The following is a 17,366-nucleotide window of genomic DNA, read 5'->3' as shown; positions in this document are numbered from 1 at the left end:
GAGTGAAACATATTTATGGCACTTGCGTTTGGCTCATATAAATCTAAACAGAATTTTAAGGTTGGTCAAGGATGGACCTTTAAGTTTATTGAAAGTGGAGGCACTACCAACTTGTGAATCTTGTTCAGAAGGAAAAATGACAAAACGAAATTTCCCCTCAAAAGGAAATCAAGCAAGTGATAAATTAGAATTAATTCAATCTGATTTTGGTTCAATGAATGTCCAAGCAAGAGCCGGTTTTGAGTATTTTGTGACTTTCACAGATGATTACTCAAAATATGGATATATTTATTTGTTGCGTCGAAAGTCTGAATGTTTTGAAAAGTTCAAAGAATTTAAGACTAAGACTGAAAAGCGACATAATAAATATATTAAGACACTACGATCTGATCGTGGTGGGGAATACCTCTCTGCGGAATTCATTGGTTATTTATCAGAATGTGGGATTACATCTCAATTATCTCCACCTGAAACTCCACAACAAAATGGTGTAGCTGAAAGGAGAAATATGACTCTTATGGAAATGGTTAGATCAATGATGAGTTATTCCAGTTTGCCTTCGTCCTTTTGGGGACATGCCTTAGAAACAACAAATTACGTTTTGAATTTAGTCCCTTCAAAGTCAGTACCTTTGACCCCTATAGAATTGTGGACTGAGCGCAAGCCTAGTCTGCAGCATATTCGAGTTTGGGGTTGTCCGGCACATGTGCTAAAAGGGAAAACGGATAAATTGGAGGCAAGAATGGATGTATGCGTGTTTGTAGGTTATCCAAAAGGGACGAAAGGTGGTTTATTCTATTGTCCTAAAGAAAAGAAGGTAATTGTTAGCACAAATGCCAAGTTTCTTGAAGAGGACTATTTAATGAACCATGTTTCTAGAAGTAAAATCGTTTTACAGGAACTCAACAAAGGAATAGAAACTCAGTCATCTGAAAAACAAAACGACCATATGCAAACCCCAAAAGTCGATTTTGACATAACATTGCATTTTAGTAGTGGGATAAATGTCAATAGACTTGATGTCCTGCAAGAACAAGTGCCCGAAGTCATAATACCACAAAGTAGTGGGAGTTATGTTGAGCAGACTGCACAATAGGAAGAAGTCGTTGATATCCCTGTGGATAGCATGGAGACTCAGGTTCCTGATGATGGTGTGGTTCAACAACAAAATCAAAATGGTGTGGTTGCAACTGATGTAGTGCGTAGTCGTAGTGGGAGAGAAATAAGATAGCCAGTTCATTATACTCTTTTGGGAGAATCATATGATAGGATCCGTGAGGAGCCTACTTCCGAACCTGTCAATTATGACCAAGCACTACATGATAAAGATGCCGATAAGTGCGTTGCTGCTATGAAATCAGAGATGGGGTCTATGTACTCTAATCAAGTCTGGGATCTTGTAGAACCACCTGGTGGGGTTAAACCTATTGGATGCAAGTGGATCTATAAGAAAAAGAGAGGTGTAGACGAAAAAGTACAAATTTTTAAAGCAAGGCTTGTAGCGAAAGGGTTTACTCAGAAAGAAGGGATCGATTATGAGGAAACCTTCTCACCGGTAGCCATGCTTAAGTCTATAAGGATTCTCTTATCCATTTCTGCTCATTATGATTATGAGATTTGGCAAATGGATGTCAAGACCGCTTTCCTTAATGGAAATCTTGATGAGTGCATCTATATGATGCAACCAGACGGTTTCATGGAAAGTGGCAAGGAACACATGTTGTGTAAGCTTAAAAGGTCCATTTATGGACTGAAACAGACATCTAGGGCATGGAACACTTGTTTTTACAAGGTATTTAAAACTTTCGGTTTTGATCAGTGTCTTAACGAGTCTTGTGTATACAAAAAGTGGGATGGGGACAAAGTGACGTTTTAAATCTTATATGTAGATGACATATTGCTCATAGAAAATAATGTGGGCATGTTGGGTTTAGTTAAACAGTGGTTTTCCACACACTTTGATATGAAAAATTTAGGAGAAGCGGCTCATATCCTTGGGATCAAGCTCTTGCGAGATCACAAGAAAAGGATATTAGGCTTAACCCAGGCTCTTTATATTGATACAATACTCTCTAGGTTTAGCATGCATGATTCCAAGAAAGGATTTCTTCCTTTCAGACATGGAATTTCTCTATCTAAAGATCAGTCTCCTAAAACTGATGAAGAGATAGAAAAGATGAAGGCGGTCCCCTATGCATCTGCTGTGGGGAGTCTGATGTATGCTATGTTATGCACTAGACCTGATATCTGCTTTGCCGTTGGCGTTGTTAAGCAGATTTCAATCTAATCCTGTGAGAGAGCATTGGACAACAGTTAAGCATATAATCAAGTACCTGAAAAGGACTAGGGATTACATATTGATCTACCATTCGGATGACCGTGTGCCCATTGGGTATACTGATTTGGATTTCCAATCAGATAGAGATTCTAGAAAGTCTACCTCAGGAAATGTGTTTACTCTGGGAGGTAGAGTCATATATTGGAGGAGCATCAAGAAAACTTGTGTTGCTGATTCCACCATGGAAGCCGAATATGTGGCAGCCTCTGAGGCAGCCAAAGAGGCGGTTTGGCTCGGGAACTTCCTGAGAGAGTTGGGTGTAGTTCCCTCGATTCAAGCACCAATAACACTTTATTGTAATAATAGTGGTGTGGTTGCAAATTCGAAGGAGCCACGAAGCCATAAAAGAGAAAAGCACATTGAGCGTAAATATCATTTAATTCGTGAGATAGTGCAGAGAGGGGATGTAGTGGTCACCAAGATTGCGTCAGAGAACAACTTGGCGGACCCATTTACTAAGAGCTTACCACAGAAGACTTTTGATAGGCATGTAGACGGAATAGGTGTCAGAATTGTAGACGCATGGTTATGAGTCTAAGTGGGAGATTGTTAGGATATACTATAAACCATGCGTATTGTTATAGTATTCTTTATGAAACAATTATTTATTTACTTATTCAATTCAATAAAGTTTTATTTTAAATAGATCATGTATTGGTTTTGTGTGTCCGTTGCTTATATAGTAGATGATTTAGTGTATAGAGTTTAGCTTATACACGGAAGATTAAATCATCGGTTCTTATAAGTCATAAAGTTTATGTTCACAATCTAATGATGGAATTGGACAAATCATCGGAATGGTTGTAACACAAGATTAAAAGTAATTTATCTTGATTATGGGAATGGTCTAATTTCAACTTCTTGTGCTAGTACATTTTGTATGTATTGAATGGATCAAATAGAGATAAGTATTTTATACTGACTTAATAAAAAAATTTCTCTAGTCCATTCAATGTACTTATACTCTTAATCTTGATATAATTATTAATAGTTGTGTATGTCATTTATTGTTTTGATTTATTAAAAGGAGAGATTCTTTCGTGACTCAATAAGCCTGGTAAATTAGACAATAATGATATATATTGGCAAAATAATAATTAGTTGATGAAATTCATGTTTCGGTGTATGAGATTGATGATACTCCTTTATGGAAGCTTATAAGTTTTCATGTGTAAACCCGACCGGTGGATTTTGTATCCGACACATGAAGTAAGTTAAGCGAAAGTCTAAAAATAAATTAATTTGATTGTTTAGTATCTGAATCTTAACATGGGGAGTTAAATAAGGTTTTATGGAAGAATTTCGAAATTGAACTAAGGAGTAAATTTTTAGTGGAATAATTCGTAATTTATTATGGTAGAAATTAATTTCAAAATTTCAAAATTAATTCCATAATAGGAAGCCTTGTTATTTAAATTTTGTGGTCCCTGCTGTGCCTGAATAATAGAAAATAAAGGAAACCTTTCCTTAGTGAAAGAAGAAAACCTAACAGATTTTGGAAAAAAGGTTTTAACCTACAAAACGTAGCTATATACACGGGATATAGCTGGCCGTGTTTAGACTGAAAAGATACACGTTTTTCTTCCTTGAATTTCGCCCACCCGAAATTTTCTCTTTTCGGATATTATTTGGGTAACACGGTAGAAGTCTGTGGAAGTTTGCTGAGGTCTTGCAACTCTGGAACTGGAGACGGATATTGATTTGCTTTGTTCACGCTTCAAGAGGTAACTCAAATAATTTCCGTCTATGCTAATTGTTTAATTCACACGTGAATATGATACTGTAATTGCTTCCGCATAATCCAACAGATTGATCGTAAGGAACTTTCTTAACGGAAGATTTATCACCTAAAAGCTTTTGAAAGAAGAGTGCATGATTGATTGCGATGAGGAAGGTGACACATCGATGTTGTTACGTTACTACTTTAAATTACAACAATCATGTAATGTTCCTATTGATTAGGCAGGTATTTTTTTTTTTATTAAATGTTGCAGCGGTTTCACAATTTTTAAAAGAATACGATCTTTGAGAACATAAAAGGCAATCCTAAATTGGTCGTAATTTGAGAATACAGCCGGTAAGCTTCTTCTTTAGGCACCTTTTCAAGGAAGATGTTTCGCTTTTAGTTTAATTAATGAGTTAAATGGGAAAATAGTACAAAATACCCCAAAAATGGAGGGAAAAGATAAATGAGAAACGTGTAACAAAAATAGCAAACACGTTTAGGAATAAAATTCACAAAATATTTATATAATATTTAAATTGAGAAAATGTCAGTTACACAAGACTTAAAATAAGAAAAGGAACCAAAACTAATTTTGTGCATATCCTATAAGTTGAAAAATTATTGCCTTACTTACCGTTGCGCATGCATTTCAATAATTTGCAAACCAGAGCACTTAAAAATTTTAAGAAAAAATCAGTCAACAAAATATATATTTAAGTAAAGAAAGAACAAAAATTAATTCCATTGACTGTTAATACTGGAAATAATTACCATGTAAAAAATTGTTTTATTTTGTCATTCCCTCGTACCAAGATGAGACTTGTACTCATCAAGATTCAAAGTATATTGAATCTATAAAATGACCGTTTTTAATCATCTACGACGCAAACACACAAGTTTAGTGTATAATTATCTATAGTGTTGTACTATATCATTGTTAGTGAATAATTTAAATTAGTATTTTTAATTACCTTCAAAATGGATGGATAAATGGTTGCCTTGATTGGCACCACCTTCACAATGAAACGTTAACTCTCATTCTCCTTATTAGTTATATATTATTATCGTATTCATTTTTCTCCAACATTCATTCTTTTATTATGAATGACAATGGCAGAAAGTTTGAGAAAGAATTTAGATTGTGAGGATAATAGAATGTAGGAAAAGGATAGAGCCGAAGAAATGTACACGCCTGTTAAGAAATTGAAGAGTAATGATTGTTGGAAAAGATATTTCAAAAAAAAAGAAAAGGAAAGTAAACTTAGGTGCATGCAGATAAAACTTATTGTGCAAGCGTTACAACTGTTGAGGAAGTGGTGGGAGAAATAATAGGAGAAGTAGAAGGAAATAGAGAAAGTGCAATTAAAAGATTTGAAGAAGTGCCTTTTTGATTTGTAATTAAGATAGCAAATAAACGGTCAAAGAAGGCAAATTTGTGATAATTAAGAAAAATGTGTATTCTCGTCAAAGAGACATGCCATATCATCAAGCAATACCCCTCAATTATATATATATATATATATATATATATATATATATATATATATATATATATATATATATATATATATATATATATATATATATATATATATATATATTTTATTTTTATTTTTTTTGAGCACATTCAATTAATTGTTCAAGATAAAATTTTCTTTTTCACAAACTTAAATTTATTAAATTATTCCTCTATAATTTTCGTTTAGGACGTTTCACTCGGTATCATTATTCTTAGAATTATATTATTGATTTAATTATCATTAAATCAATAGACTAAAATTTTTATTCGTAAAATCGCTCTATAGATGTTCATCAATCATCATTATATCAATAATCAATAAGTTAATGCTTAAACATGTCTAAGGATGTTTAGTAGTGAATAGAACACAACAAGTACGGTAATTAGTATTTGATGATTTACATAATTGGATAAACATAGAAATATGAGTTTATACTCCATCGGTTCCAATTTATGTGAACCTGTTTGATTGGGTACAAAATTTAAGAGAAAATGAAGACTTTTAAAATTTGTGGTCCTAAACAAGTTAAAAAGGGGTCGATGTCGACTCGGCCAGTCGTTTTGTGTATTGTAGTCCCGTTCCCCCATTTATTGCTTATTCTATGCTCAATTATTGATATGTGACTTACCGGGGTAGTTGATTTGGTTCCAGAGATGTTTCAGAATGGATTGGGACCTGTAGTCCCAAGGTTGGAAGCCTAATTTGAAAAAGTTCACCGGATGTTAACTTATGTGTAAATGACTTCGGAATGGAGGTTTGATAGCTTCGATAGCTCTTTATGATGATTTTAAACTTATGAGTGTGTTCAAATATTGATTTGGAGGTCCGTAGGTGATTTTGGTTTGAATTGGCGAAAGTTGAAAAAGTTGAAGTTTGGAGAGTTGAGAAGTTTCACCGAGAGTTGACTTTGTGGGTGTCGGGCTCGGATTTTGGTTCCGGAAGTTGAAATAGGTCTGTTGTGTCAATATTATGACTTGTGTGCAAAATTTGAGGTTAATGAGAGTTGGTTTGGTATATTTCGGCATTAGTTTTGGATGTTAGAAGTTCATAAGTTTATTAGGCTTGAATCGATATGCGATTTGTGTTATTTGATGTGATTTGTGGCTTCGAGCAAGTTCGTATGATATTTTAGGATATGTGGGTATGTTTGGATGGGGTCCCGAAGGCCTCGGGTGTGATTCAAATCAAGTTCAGACTCATTTTCGACTTTGTTGGATTGTTGATATCTGTGCTTTTGGTTTTCTCTTTCGCGATCGCAAGAAGAGGGACGCGACCGCATAGAGTCTTTTATGGCAGCTGGGCACTTTTTCTATGCATTCGCGATATGGTGGACGCTATCGCAGAGTTATGAGATTATGTGTTACGCGAACGGGGGTGTATGAACGCGTTCGCGAAGAAGGTAAGTGAGGTCAGGGATTCAGACACGTTGTTCTTCGCGGTTGCGTGAGTAGGTCCGCGATCGCGTAGGTATGAAAGTTGGGTCACCGCGTTCGCGAGCTTGAGGGTCATTCGCGTGGAAGGGTTTTTGGCCCCTGAGGATTTTGTTTTTCGCGATCGCATGGATTTATTCGCGATCGTGATATGTAATCACTGGACAAACTATTAAAATATCAAAATCGAGGGTTTAAACCCATTTCTCATATTTTGAGTTAGAGACCTCGGATTTGGGTGATTATTGATGAAATTTTCAAGGAGTTAATTGGGGTAAGTGATTTTAACTCGGATTTGGTTAATATACATGAATCTATCATTGTTTTAACTATTTAATTAGTGTTTTGGATAATATGTCCCAAAAAGACCTCATATAACACACGAAATGTATTGGTCAAAAAGCTTCAGTGACACACCTACTTGTCACCTATGCAGTCTGCGCAGTCTCGCAAAACCGCAAATATCTCTCTACTCCAAGTATATTGGGAGAAAAGCTCCACTACATTTGACCTAAAGTTCAGCACATTTATGAATGTAACTTGTGATGACCTTTGCCAACTTTTGTTCCACAACTCGCTTGACTTCAAAACGTAACACACGACTATCATAAGACTAAAATAACTCATAACATAACCTCCTTATCATGTTAATAACCATAGACTCAACCCAAAGTATATGTTATAGCATTTCAAACTTATCGACTTTCGACGAAACTTATTTTTCGTTTAGCTTCTAAGCTTTCCAACCCTCTTGGTACTTGTTATTCATGATCTTAAAGATTTGTAACCTACAAGGTAACATGATTAAATTACTTTATGTACCTTCAAAAATGATCTCATTTCTGAGCTTACATTAATTGACTTACGTCATACTCTCGCTAACGAAAATATGGGGTGTAACATCATTCCCCCCTTTGGAACATTCGTCCTCGAATGTTGACTAATGCGCTTATCAATCTCATAACTTATAGCTCTTACGAATACTTTAATATTGTCCTTGCCATATAGGAAACTGTTCTGTGAATAGATCCCAAGTCCAGGGCATTTTCTTCTTTAGGACTCTTTCTCACACCAAGACTTGTGATCGGAATTCTTTCAATCTCAAAATTGTTGCTACCTTCTGTCATGCAGCCTATACGACTTTGACCTTGTATGTGTGCCTATGCGACTCTTCTCTCCTTTTTCCTCCAGTTTTTAGCCAATATCTAAGCCTTACTTTGTGAACATATACATGATTATAACAAGCTGTCCCTCTGGGAATCTATAGGTGTACTGAAGTTCTTCGCTCAGTAATTTGTCGATCTTTCGACTATTGATATATCTTTTTTAATAGCCTCGGTTATCTATGCTAATGGCTTTACAATATCTAGGTAAGTCATACTATACCCTAAATCTTACTTCGGTTTATTATTATCGAGGTTTGCTGCCAAACTCCAGGTTACTGTCTCGCTGCTTATCCTATATGTATAAATCTAAGTCCATTACTTCTTCCTCATTATTGTTCATCTTAAGAATGACAGCTTAAACTCATCTCATATTTTGTTAATTTTATCTATCCGTTGTTGATTCACCTTAATCTTGATCCATAATCTACCACTGATAACTTGAAATCTCTTATGTAATACATTGTCACTAGGGCTCACATCGTATCGGGGAACATTTAAAGTGATTTGCCTGATCCACCTAGGGGCGATACTATATTTCAATAACCATATTTCATAGCATCCCAATGCGATTCATCTTATGAGGGGTATTCTAATCCCGTGCAATTCATGAAATTCCTTTCTCGTTAAATCATTACTCAATCAAAGGCCTAAATGTCATCCTCTTATCTATCACAATATTACCCTTATTCTATTACCAGGGCAACATTCCATATCTTCTAAATGCTCCTAGTCTTAGACTCCTCCGAATTAATTCGAGCTATCCTGAGCTTTCTATAACTTACGAAAACAATCAGCTCTCTTGTTTTGATGGGTTTAATTCCGAAGCCCTACCTATTCTTGTCACCTTCTCACTCACCTTTTCTTATCCTTACTCTTATCTACAAAAGAAAATTGTCGCTCTACCATACTTTAGCTTGCGACCTACTCATATCTATTTATATTACTCGCAACCTTCCTTTAACTTGCTAGCTCCATAGATTTCCTTATGTTCAGTTGTCTTTAAATGTAAGCAATTACTTTTCCTGGTCGTTCTGCCACTTGCTGCCTGAATGCTTGGCTTATCGTAGTTCCCACGAATACTGGAATTTCCTGTAACTCATATGATCTCAAATAGCACTTTAATTTTACTTCCCGTTCATCAGTCACCACAGGTGCCACTTTCTTATGGAGTGTATACAATGTTGTAGTGAGACTATTCTTACAAAATCATTTCTTCTTTAGGTCACTATGCTTAGGTTGAAGCCTTCTTCCTTTATTTCCTCAGCTAGTCTTTCGTGGTAGTACTTAGGGGAGACCCTATTGACTCCTGTAAAGCTGCGAGCTTATTACATCGTATACCCGACAAAAGTTTCGATGTTCTTACTCGCCTATAATTATCCTTAGTTATTTACATCTGTGCCATTGTGCTCGTAGGGTTGCTCGTAGGCGTTCATTCGACTCTGATTCTGTATTATCGCCATGTTCTTGACTTGATACATTCACCACCAGGTTATATAGGTCCGATTCAGTGAGATTTTTTAATTATTTGGTTCTTCATCTTGAACTAGGGTTTACCTAATTTTTCTCCTAATCCGATTCTAAATCGATTCTGCATGCAATTATTTCCTTTATTATTTTTGATTGACCGTGTTTCCTTGTTTGTTCGTTTAAATTTTACTACTATATAAAGACCTCCCCTAATTCCTTTTAGACAGACCGGAATCACTGTATTCTTACTCTCACTAGGCCTATACTATTATGAAACTTAAGCTCTTGGCCGGTGAAATCCATGGCCACCGGAATTCGATTATTCGACTTTTCTCAGTGCGAGCACAGCCCGGGGTTCATCTGAAATACTTGGGAACTCTCACGCACTGAGATTTTGGGTTCAACTGTTCATTTTACTACTAACATTCGAGGTATTGATGAAATTGTTCTTTGTTTACTCGTTTGTCAATTAGTAACTGATAAGTACCATTAGCCCTCACAATTTCATTCCTTTTTTGCCTGAATTCCTGTTTTGTATGTTATATCCTTGAAACTTCTGTGAATCAATATGTTGTTACTTGTATCCTTATCTAGTTTAATGTAATTCTTGAAGCTCAATCTTCCCTTGGTAGCTGAACTTGCCTAAACTTTAACTTTGATTCTGACTCTCAAGCATGTTTACCCCAATGTGTGTTCGAATGCATTTTACCTGCTATTCCCCTTGAATTTCTCCCTAGTTTGTTCTATATTCTTACGACAGACCAACTCATGTGTTCCAATACTTTAAATGTGATCAATTCCTAATTGTGGTGACAACCAATTATGAGCTTAATGTGTGTTCCATGTTTGGTTCAATCCTGTGTTGTTTGATACCACTTATAGTCTGTAAGAAGAAATGCAACATCTAGCCTTTATGTGACAATCTAGCCTTTGCCTATTGTGAATTCTGACCCTCTCAACTTTCACCTAACTTTCATATTTACCATGAATTATCTAGACCTTGGAATCTATATGTTATACTCAGCATATTAGGCTGCATGTTAACTGTCGTAGACTATGCCTACTTGCTTGTTTACTATGTGTAATTGCCATTCTCTGACTATGATTCTATTAGACCTTCATGCCTTAGACTCCTAGTTTTTGAGTCGCTTTTAGGCTAACTTTGGCTCATGCTTTTCTATAAACTTGTTGTTCTGGAAAACTAAGCATGTATATGTGCTTACCATGTTAACCTAAGTGACCTATCTCTCCAACTCTGCTAATGTTACGCATGTTGTACTCTTCCACTTGTTATGAACATATGTTGTTAATTTTTTCATGTCATGTGGAGGCTAAGTTCTACTGGTTCTCCTAGTTTCATGTTTAAGCCCTTGTTTGACCAATCCTATCACCTTATCTTGTAAAAATGCAAGTGCTAATATGTTTTTATGTGAATCCTGTTGAATGTCATGTAACCCTGTCCATATGAGGTATTACTTCGAAGTTGTTTAATTGATTGCTATGTGTTGTTTGTTAGCTTATATGGATAAGTGGTTTATCTATAATTACTGGTTTTGGCATGATTTCATGCGTGGCCCTAAGTTGTGCAAATGACACACTCTCTTGTTTGAGATGCGTTTGGATCCGGGTCTGCTATTCGATTGATAATGAATCTGTTGAAGGGCCAGGCAGTGCTGGTTTATTTTCATTTGGGCATGTTCTTGGGCTAGAAGTTGTTCAATGTGTAATATTTATACTCATATTCATTATTTTAGGCATGTAATAATTTATAAACAAACGATGGGGGGGGGGGGGGATTAGTGAAAAATGGGGTTGGGGTATTCTGATTTTTGCATGAACGGGTAGAGAACTTGCCTATAGGATTTAACTATCTTGTTTCGATATTCTTTGACGTGCTCCTATTCTGCACACTCATAGAAATCATGCTTATAGAAAATCACACACACTTCACTCAACCTATCTAAAGCATGTTTAAAGTATTTGCTATACCTGTTTCTAGGTCTACTATTACACACACATAGACGATATGCCTATAGGATACAATAACACATGTTTTGCTAATGCCTATCTAGATATCATGTCTATAGGGTTTCAACTAATCAGTCAACCAGTCGCTTCTATTTCTCTTAGTACGCTGCTCTTTTAGATATCATGACTATAAGAACTTAATCAACTAATCAATTACTTCGTTGCATTACTACACTTAGGTGACATGCCTATAGGGATAAAGTACTATAAAATCAAGCTCAACTGTCAATCATTAAAAATCCTGCCTATAAGATGCTATTACTCGTTTTAGACAACATGATAAACATCGTTAACCCTGGGTTCTTGAACAGTCTTACTGCATTCTTGCACGAATAATATAGATGCCATGCCTATAGGTTTGAAACGCCTTAATCTGCAAACCCTCTAGCCTAAAATTGCAACGCTGCTTGTACACTACTGGAAATCAGAATTACCTAGAAATTATGCCTATAGGACTTAATGACTCTAAGTCTTAATTCTATAATTTTCTACCGCCTAATATTAGAGTTTCTTTGCGTGCTTTTGTGCTTATGTGTGAAGGTCAACTTGAGCCTTTCATTGCAATTGTGTGTATTCCTATCTGTTTTGAATGTCGCCTAGTTTTATCTTTTTGAGTAACCTAAGTAAAGTCTAGAACCACCTAATAGTAGGTCCAAAGCCTCGTGGACCATAGGCATGTGATGAGTAGTGCACGCATATGATACGGTTTAGAATTGAATTAAAGCGCCCTTGAGTAATAACGTCAACATAGTAATCAGGTAGCAGAAGATGATAGTCTGTGCCCGCTGAATAATATGAGCAACCCCTACCCTATGGGAGTTGCAAAGTATTATTTATATTGCACGGGGTGATCCTTTAGGCTGAAAAACTTAGGACCCCCTCCCTATCCTTTTATATACTGTTTGTTCACACTTAGTCATAGATTGACGCAATTGTACTCCTTATGATTTTTTAAGACTTGTATCAATTAGTCATATAGTTAATTCTTATGTTTTAATAGAGTTTTAAACTTCTATATCTTTCTTTGCTTATTTGATCACCTAGCTTAATTATCTAATCCACATAGTGTAAATTTCGGTTGGGACCCACAGTTGTGGATCTCGAAGAGTGTCTAACACCTTCTCTTTGATGTAATTTGAGCCCTTACCCGATCTTTGGTGGCGTTGACTAGTCAAACAGAGTTATTTACGAATAGGTGCCCTAACGCACTTTAAAATCATTAGGTGGTGACTCTTCTCTTATAATACCCATTTAAAAGAGTTGTCACACGTCAAAACTTGCTTTCGAGAGAAAAATGGGCGCGATGGTAGACTTAGGTTGTTCCCCAAAAAATTCAAGTCAAGATGGACAAGTCTGTATATGGTGAAACATGTCTCACCGTATGGCGCAATTGAGATCCAAGATGAAGAAGGAAATGAGAGCTTTAAAGTGAATGAGCACAGGTTGAAACATTATCTGGTTGGAGGATTTGAAAAGTAATCCTCTAGCATCGTGATCAAATGAGCCTAAGTGACGGAGTCAAGCTGACGACTATAACTCAGAACTACTTCTACCCCTTATTATTGCGTTTGTAAAATAGTTAGATAATTGTCATGTAGGATTATTAGAGTTTAGGAGTTTTGATAATAGTTTGAATAGGTATGAGCATGAATTGGACACAAAATAAGTACATAATAGAGTTAGGGTGCAAACCGTAGGCTAAAATGTGAAAATATTAGAATTTTGAGAAATATGGCCTAACGCGCCGCATGGGGCGCCACTCTAGGCCAAGGGGTTGAGTCTGTCAGAATAACAACCCTCTAAAAATCTCCATTACCTCGCCACGTGGGGTGCCGAACCCGCGACGCGACTGTACAATATTTTTCGGTCAGATTTTGAATTGTTTTTTGAAAAAGTTAAGAAAAAAAACGGACCTCAGTACTACTCTAACCCCCGTCTCCCCCTCTTTTCCCACTTATTCTTTTACTCTCCTCTCTCATTACACTCTAACTCAACTCCCAAACTCTTTCTTCTTCTCCAATTTCTTCCACACCCACCTCTTATTACTCCCATCCACCTTCAAGGTAAATTCTTCTTCTCCTCTCTTCTCTTTCTTTTAGTAATTAATTGAAGTATTTAGGTAGTTCTAGTTTAATTCAACCTAACCCTCAGTAGTTGTAGTTTTGATAATTTATTTTAGTTACTTTGCTTATTTTCGCCGAATTTATACTTAAAGTTGTGGGATTTTCGTTGTTATTATACTTGTGGATAATTTTTGGTGTGTCTTGATGGTGTTGGAATTGTTTTGTCATGAAGCTTGGTGGGGGTGCCTATAGGGACGAAATTTGGAGGGTGTTTTTTGTAAAATTGGAGCACTTTGTGCTATTGTTACATTGTGGTGGTGTTGTGGTTGTTGTTGGATGGTTGATTGGTGTGTTTGTGTAGTGATCTTAGAGCAATTGAAGTTGAAATTATAAGTTAAATTTGGTGACTACCATGTGTTTGGTAAAATGCCTCAATGACATAAGAGGTGAAGTTGTTGCTTAATTGGAGGATAACGGTTATGAGATAATGTGATGCATGATGATAAGTGTGGGGTGGAAGGTCATGTTCTTATGTTGTGAAACTTTTACATGTTAGCACTTAGTGCTAATCGATTTATCACCTCATGCTAATGTGTTGCTAGGTGCTAATTTGGGTGTCCGATTCATGCTAAGTACTTGTGTAGTGTTGTATTATTACTTCTTGATTTTGCTAGTAGTAAATTAGTATAACTTATTCTTTTTCTTTTCTTAGTTACTAGTTTAGCTTCTTGATTTGGATTTTACACTAGTATAGTTCGTAGTTGTGTTGTTGTAATATTATGTTGGTGGTTGGGTGGATTGTTGATTACTTGCGGCGTGCTTTCAATGGGGTATTCTGAGCCCTGATATACATTGTACTTGTGAACATGCCAATAACATAACTGTGGAGTGGTTACCCCATTTGGTCTTGTTTTTTTGTTTTAAGTATTGTGGCAAATTTTGTTTGTCTAGTGCAGGTACAATGTCTCGCCGTCCTAACAAACGTTCTAACCCAGGTTCCTCTGAGGTTGCCTCTAGTAGCCATAGAGGAGATAGGCAGGCACCTCCCCCCGCCCCAGTGGATGAGGAAATGGTGCGCATTGATCCAAATGCGGACGTGGTCCCGGGCTGCAAGTATGACATTCGGGCTGTGCCGGCTCATACTAGAAATAGGTGTAAGACCTTTGTTCTGGCGGTGAGCCCCGACCCAAAAGTTTGTATTGATGATGGCAAGCTAGCCAGGAAGTACTCGGAGATATACAACAACATTAGATACCTGTGATTTGAAAGCTTGTTCCGTCCCGATGAGTCGATGAACGTGAACATGGTAAATGAGTTATGTGCCAACTAGTAGCCTGGGGCCAGTTTGGATACGGTGTATGAGGTGCAGGTGAGAGGCAAGATGATCTCCTTTTCCTCACATGTGATAAATCATATTACGGGGTTCACAGAGCACTCTCATAACTTATTCTAAAGGTTACTGCATCAACCCCCTATCCTGATATTAGGCGTCAGCTGTGTGGCACTGATTCTTCTGCCACTTGGACGCGGGATGCTAATGAGTTCCACAAAGACATGAAAAAGAGCAATTTCCAGCGTCCTGCCAGGGTCATTCTCCGGTTGAATAATGCAAAGATCATGCCTACCCATAACGACACTGATGTCTCCAGGTTGAAGGTGTGTCTCATTTATGACATCTTGACTCGGATGAAATTCGATATTGGCAAGATTATGCTTGAGCACATGGCTCGAGTACTACCACTTGGGGCCCATCACCTGTATTTCTCGAGCATGATCACTCGGCTTCTGCGAACGCACCTTGTGGAGGAGGAGTTCTATTATGATCAGACGATTCTAGTGTTGTGACCTCCTAAGGCCTTTGATGTCACAGCTGTGACAGACCCCCTTTTGCTACTGTTCCTGTGGATCAGATATTACTTCTTGTCGAGGAGATAGTGCAACTGCTATTTGTTGATATGCGCCTTCGCACTACTCGGGGGAAGACTGACTTGGCAGAGCTGCAGGAGGACCACCCCCTCTCTCCGCAGTCACTCAGCAGTGGTTGGGACTGGCAGATGGAGCACATATGACACTGGATGAGGACGTAAGCTCTGTTCTCTCTGATGATGAGGAGTACTTGCACACCTTTGAGGGTGTTGATAAGGTGTAGGCCAAGGGCGTGAGGGAGTTATCTTTTCACTCTTGTTTCTATTGTTTTGCATTAGGGACAATGCAATTTCTTAAGTGTTGGGTGGGGTGCTCCTATTTGGTTGTATTTCTTTGTTTTCTATTTGCCAATTAGCTTTGTTTGATTTGTTTCTTGATTTCTTAGACAATATGACCTGTAATTATAACTCTAAATTCTATCGGCGACCTGTAATAGTTAGTAATCATAATTATTTAGTTTCGACTCTTTCCGACGATGGATTTCGTCCACTGGCTTCTTGAGGGATTTGAAGTCGAACGAGAAAACTACAAAAAAATTTAAAAATTTAAAAATTCAAAAATATGTGTTTTATTTTTATTTTATTTTACTTTCTTAGGTAGTGAAGTAATTATCCCTTGATTTTTTTTGTACCGCAATTCTTTTCCAAGGGTTTGACTTAAACCAGGTGTAGTTAGTTTTTTGTTTAGGAATATAGAATCTTGAGTGATAGAGCTAATTTGAAGCAATTTTCCTTGACTGCATATGCCTTGAGAGTGGTGAGTGCCTAGGCTCAATTCTAGATTCATAGATAAGTGCCTTAAATTGGTTGATTGTGACTTTACTTAACTCTCTTGACTAGAGAGTCGGGATAGATCCGATCCTAAGTGAGTTATGTGTTAATGTGTGAGTGAGGTTTATGTTGATATTTTGTGCATATCAGTTGATGTCTAGAACTTTTCCTGTGTATTTGGAAAGCGAAATAGCAGTCTTGTTCAGTCTAGGAAGTGATATAGGCATTTCATTGTTGAGCCAATTATATGTCTGTGACCCGCCTAATTGTTTTGTATCCTAGTTGGCCCTTTTGAGTCTGTGATCCTATTTTGTTTGGCAACCACACTACAAGCCTGGCTCATTTGTTTGAATTGACTATATGTTTGAACCGTTTGCCTCTCTTGAGAAATTGATATATTTTTAAGCTTGTTAAAAGCTAAGTGGAGGTATGGTTGAGTTTTTGAGTGAAACTATAGAAAAGTAGAAAGGTGCACTTTTTGAAAAAATAGTAAGAGCCATTGGTACGGAATTGATAAAAATAAGAGAAAATTAGAATCTAAAAACAATTAAAAAATAATTGGTGTTTGTATATATTATAAAAAAAATTATTCCTTGCTAGTGGTAAGTTTTGCGTTGTCTGTGCTTGAAGAAATTGGGAGCTTGATGTTAATATGATGCGAAGGTTGGGGTTGGTTCAACATAAAATTGTGAGGTTTGAATTTATATTAAAGTGCTCAGGGAGGTGTAGCCACTGTTATCCAAATAGTATCACACCCATCCCGCAACCTACATTACGATCAAATTAACGTCCTACTTGATATTTGACTGATTAAGCTCAATTAGTAGAGTATTACACTACGGGCAAGCCTACGGTACGTCTTCTGTTGCACATGAATTTTGATTCTGAGAGTGAGAGAATTCTGTCTATCTTGAGTTCCTATCTGTTCTTGA

This window comes from Nicotiana tomentosiformis, chromosome 12 (genome assembly GCF_000390325.3).
Source record: "Nicotiana tomentosiformis chromosome 12, ASM39032v3, whole genome shotgun sequence".
Taxonomy (NCBI): Eukaryota; Viridiplantae; Streptophyta; class Magnoliopsida; order Solanales; family Solanaceae; genus Nicotiana; species Nicotiana tomentosiformis.
Note: the sequence above shows the minus strand (reverse complement) of the source record.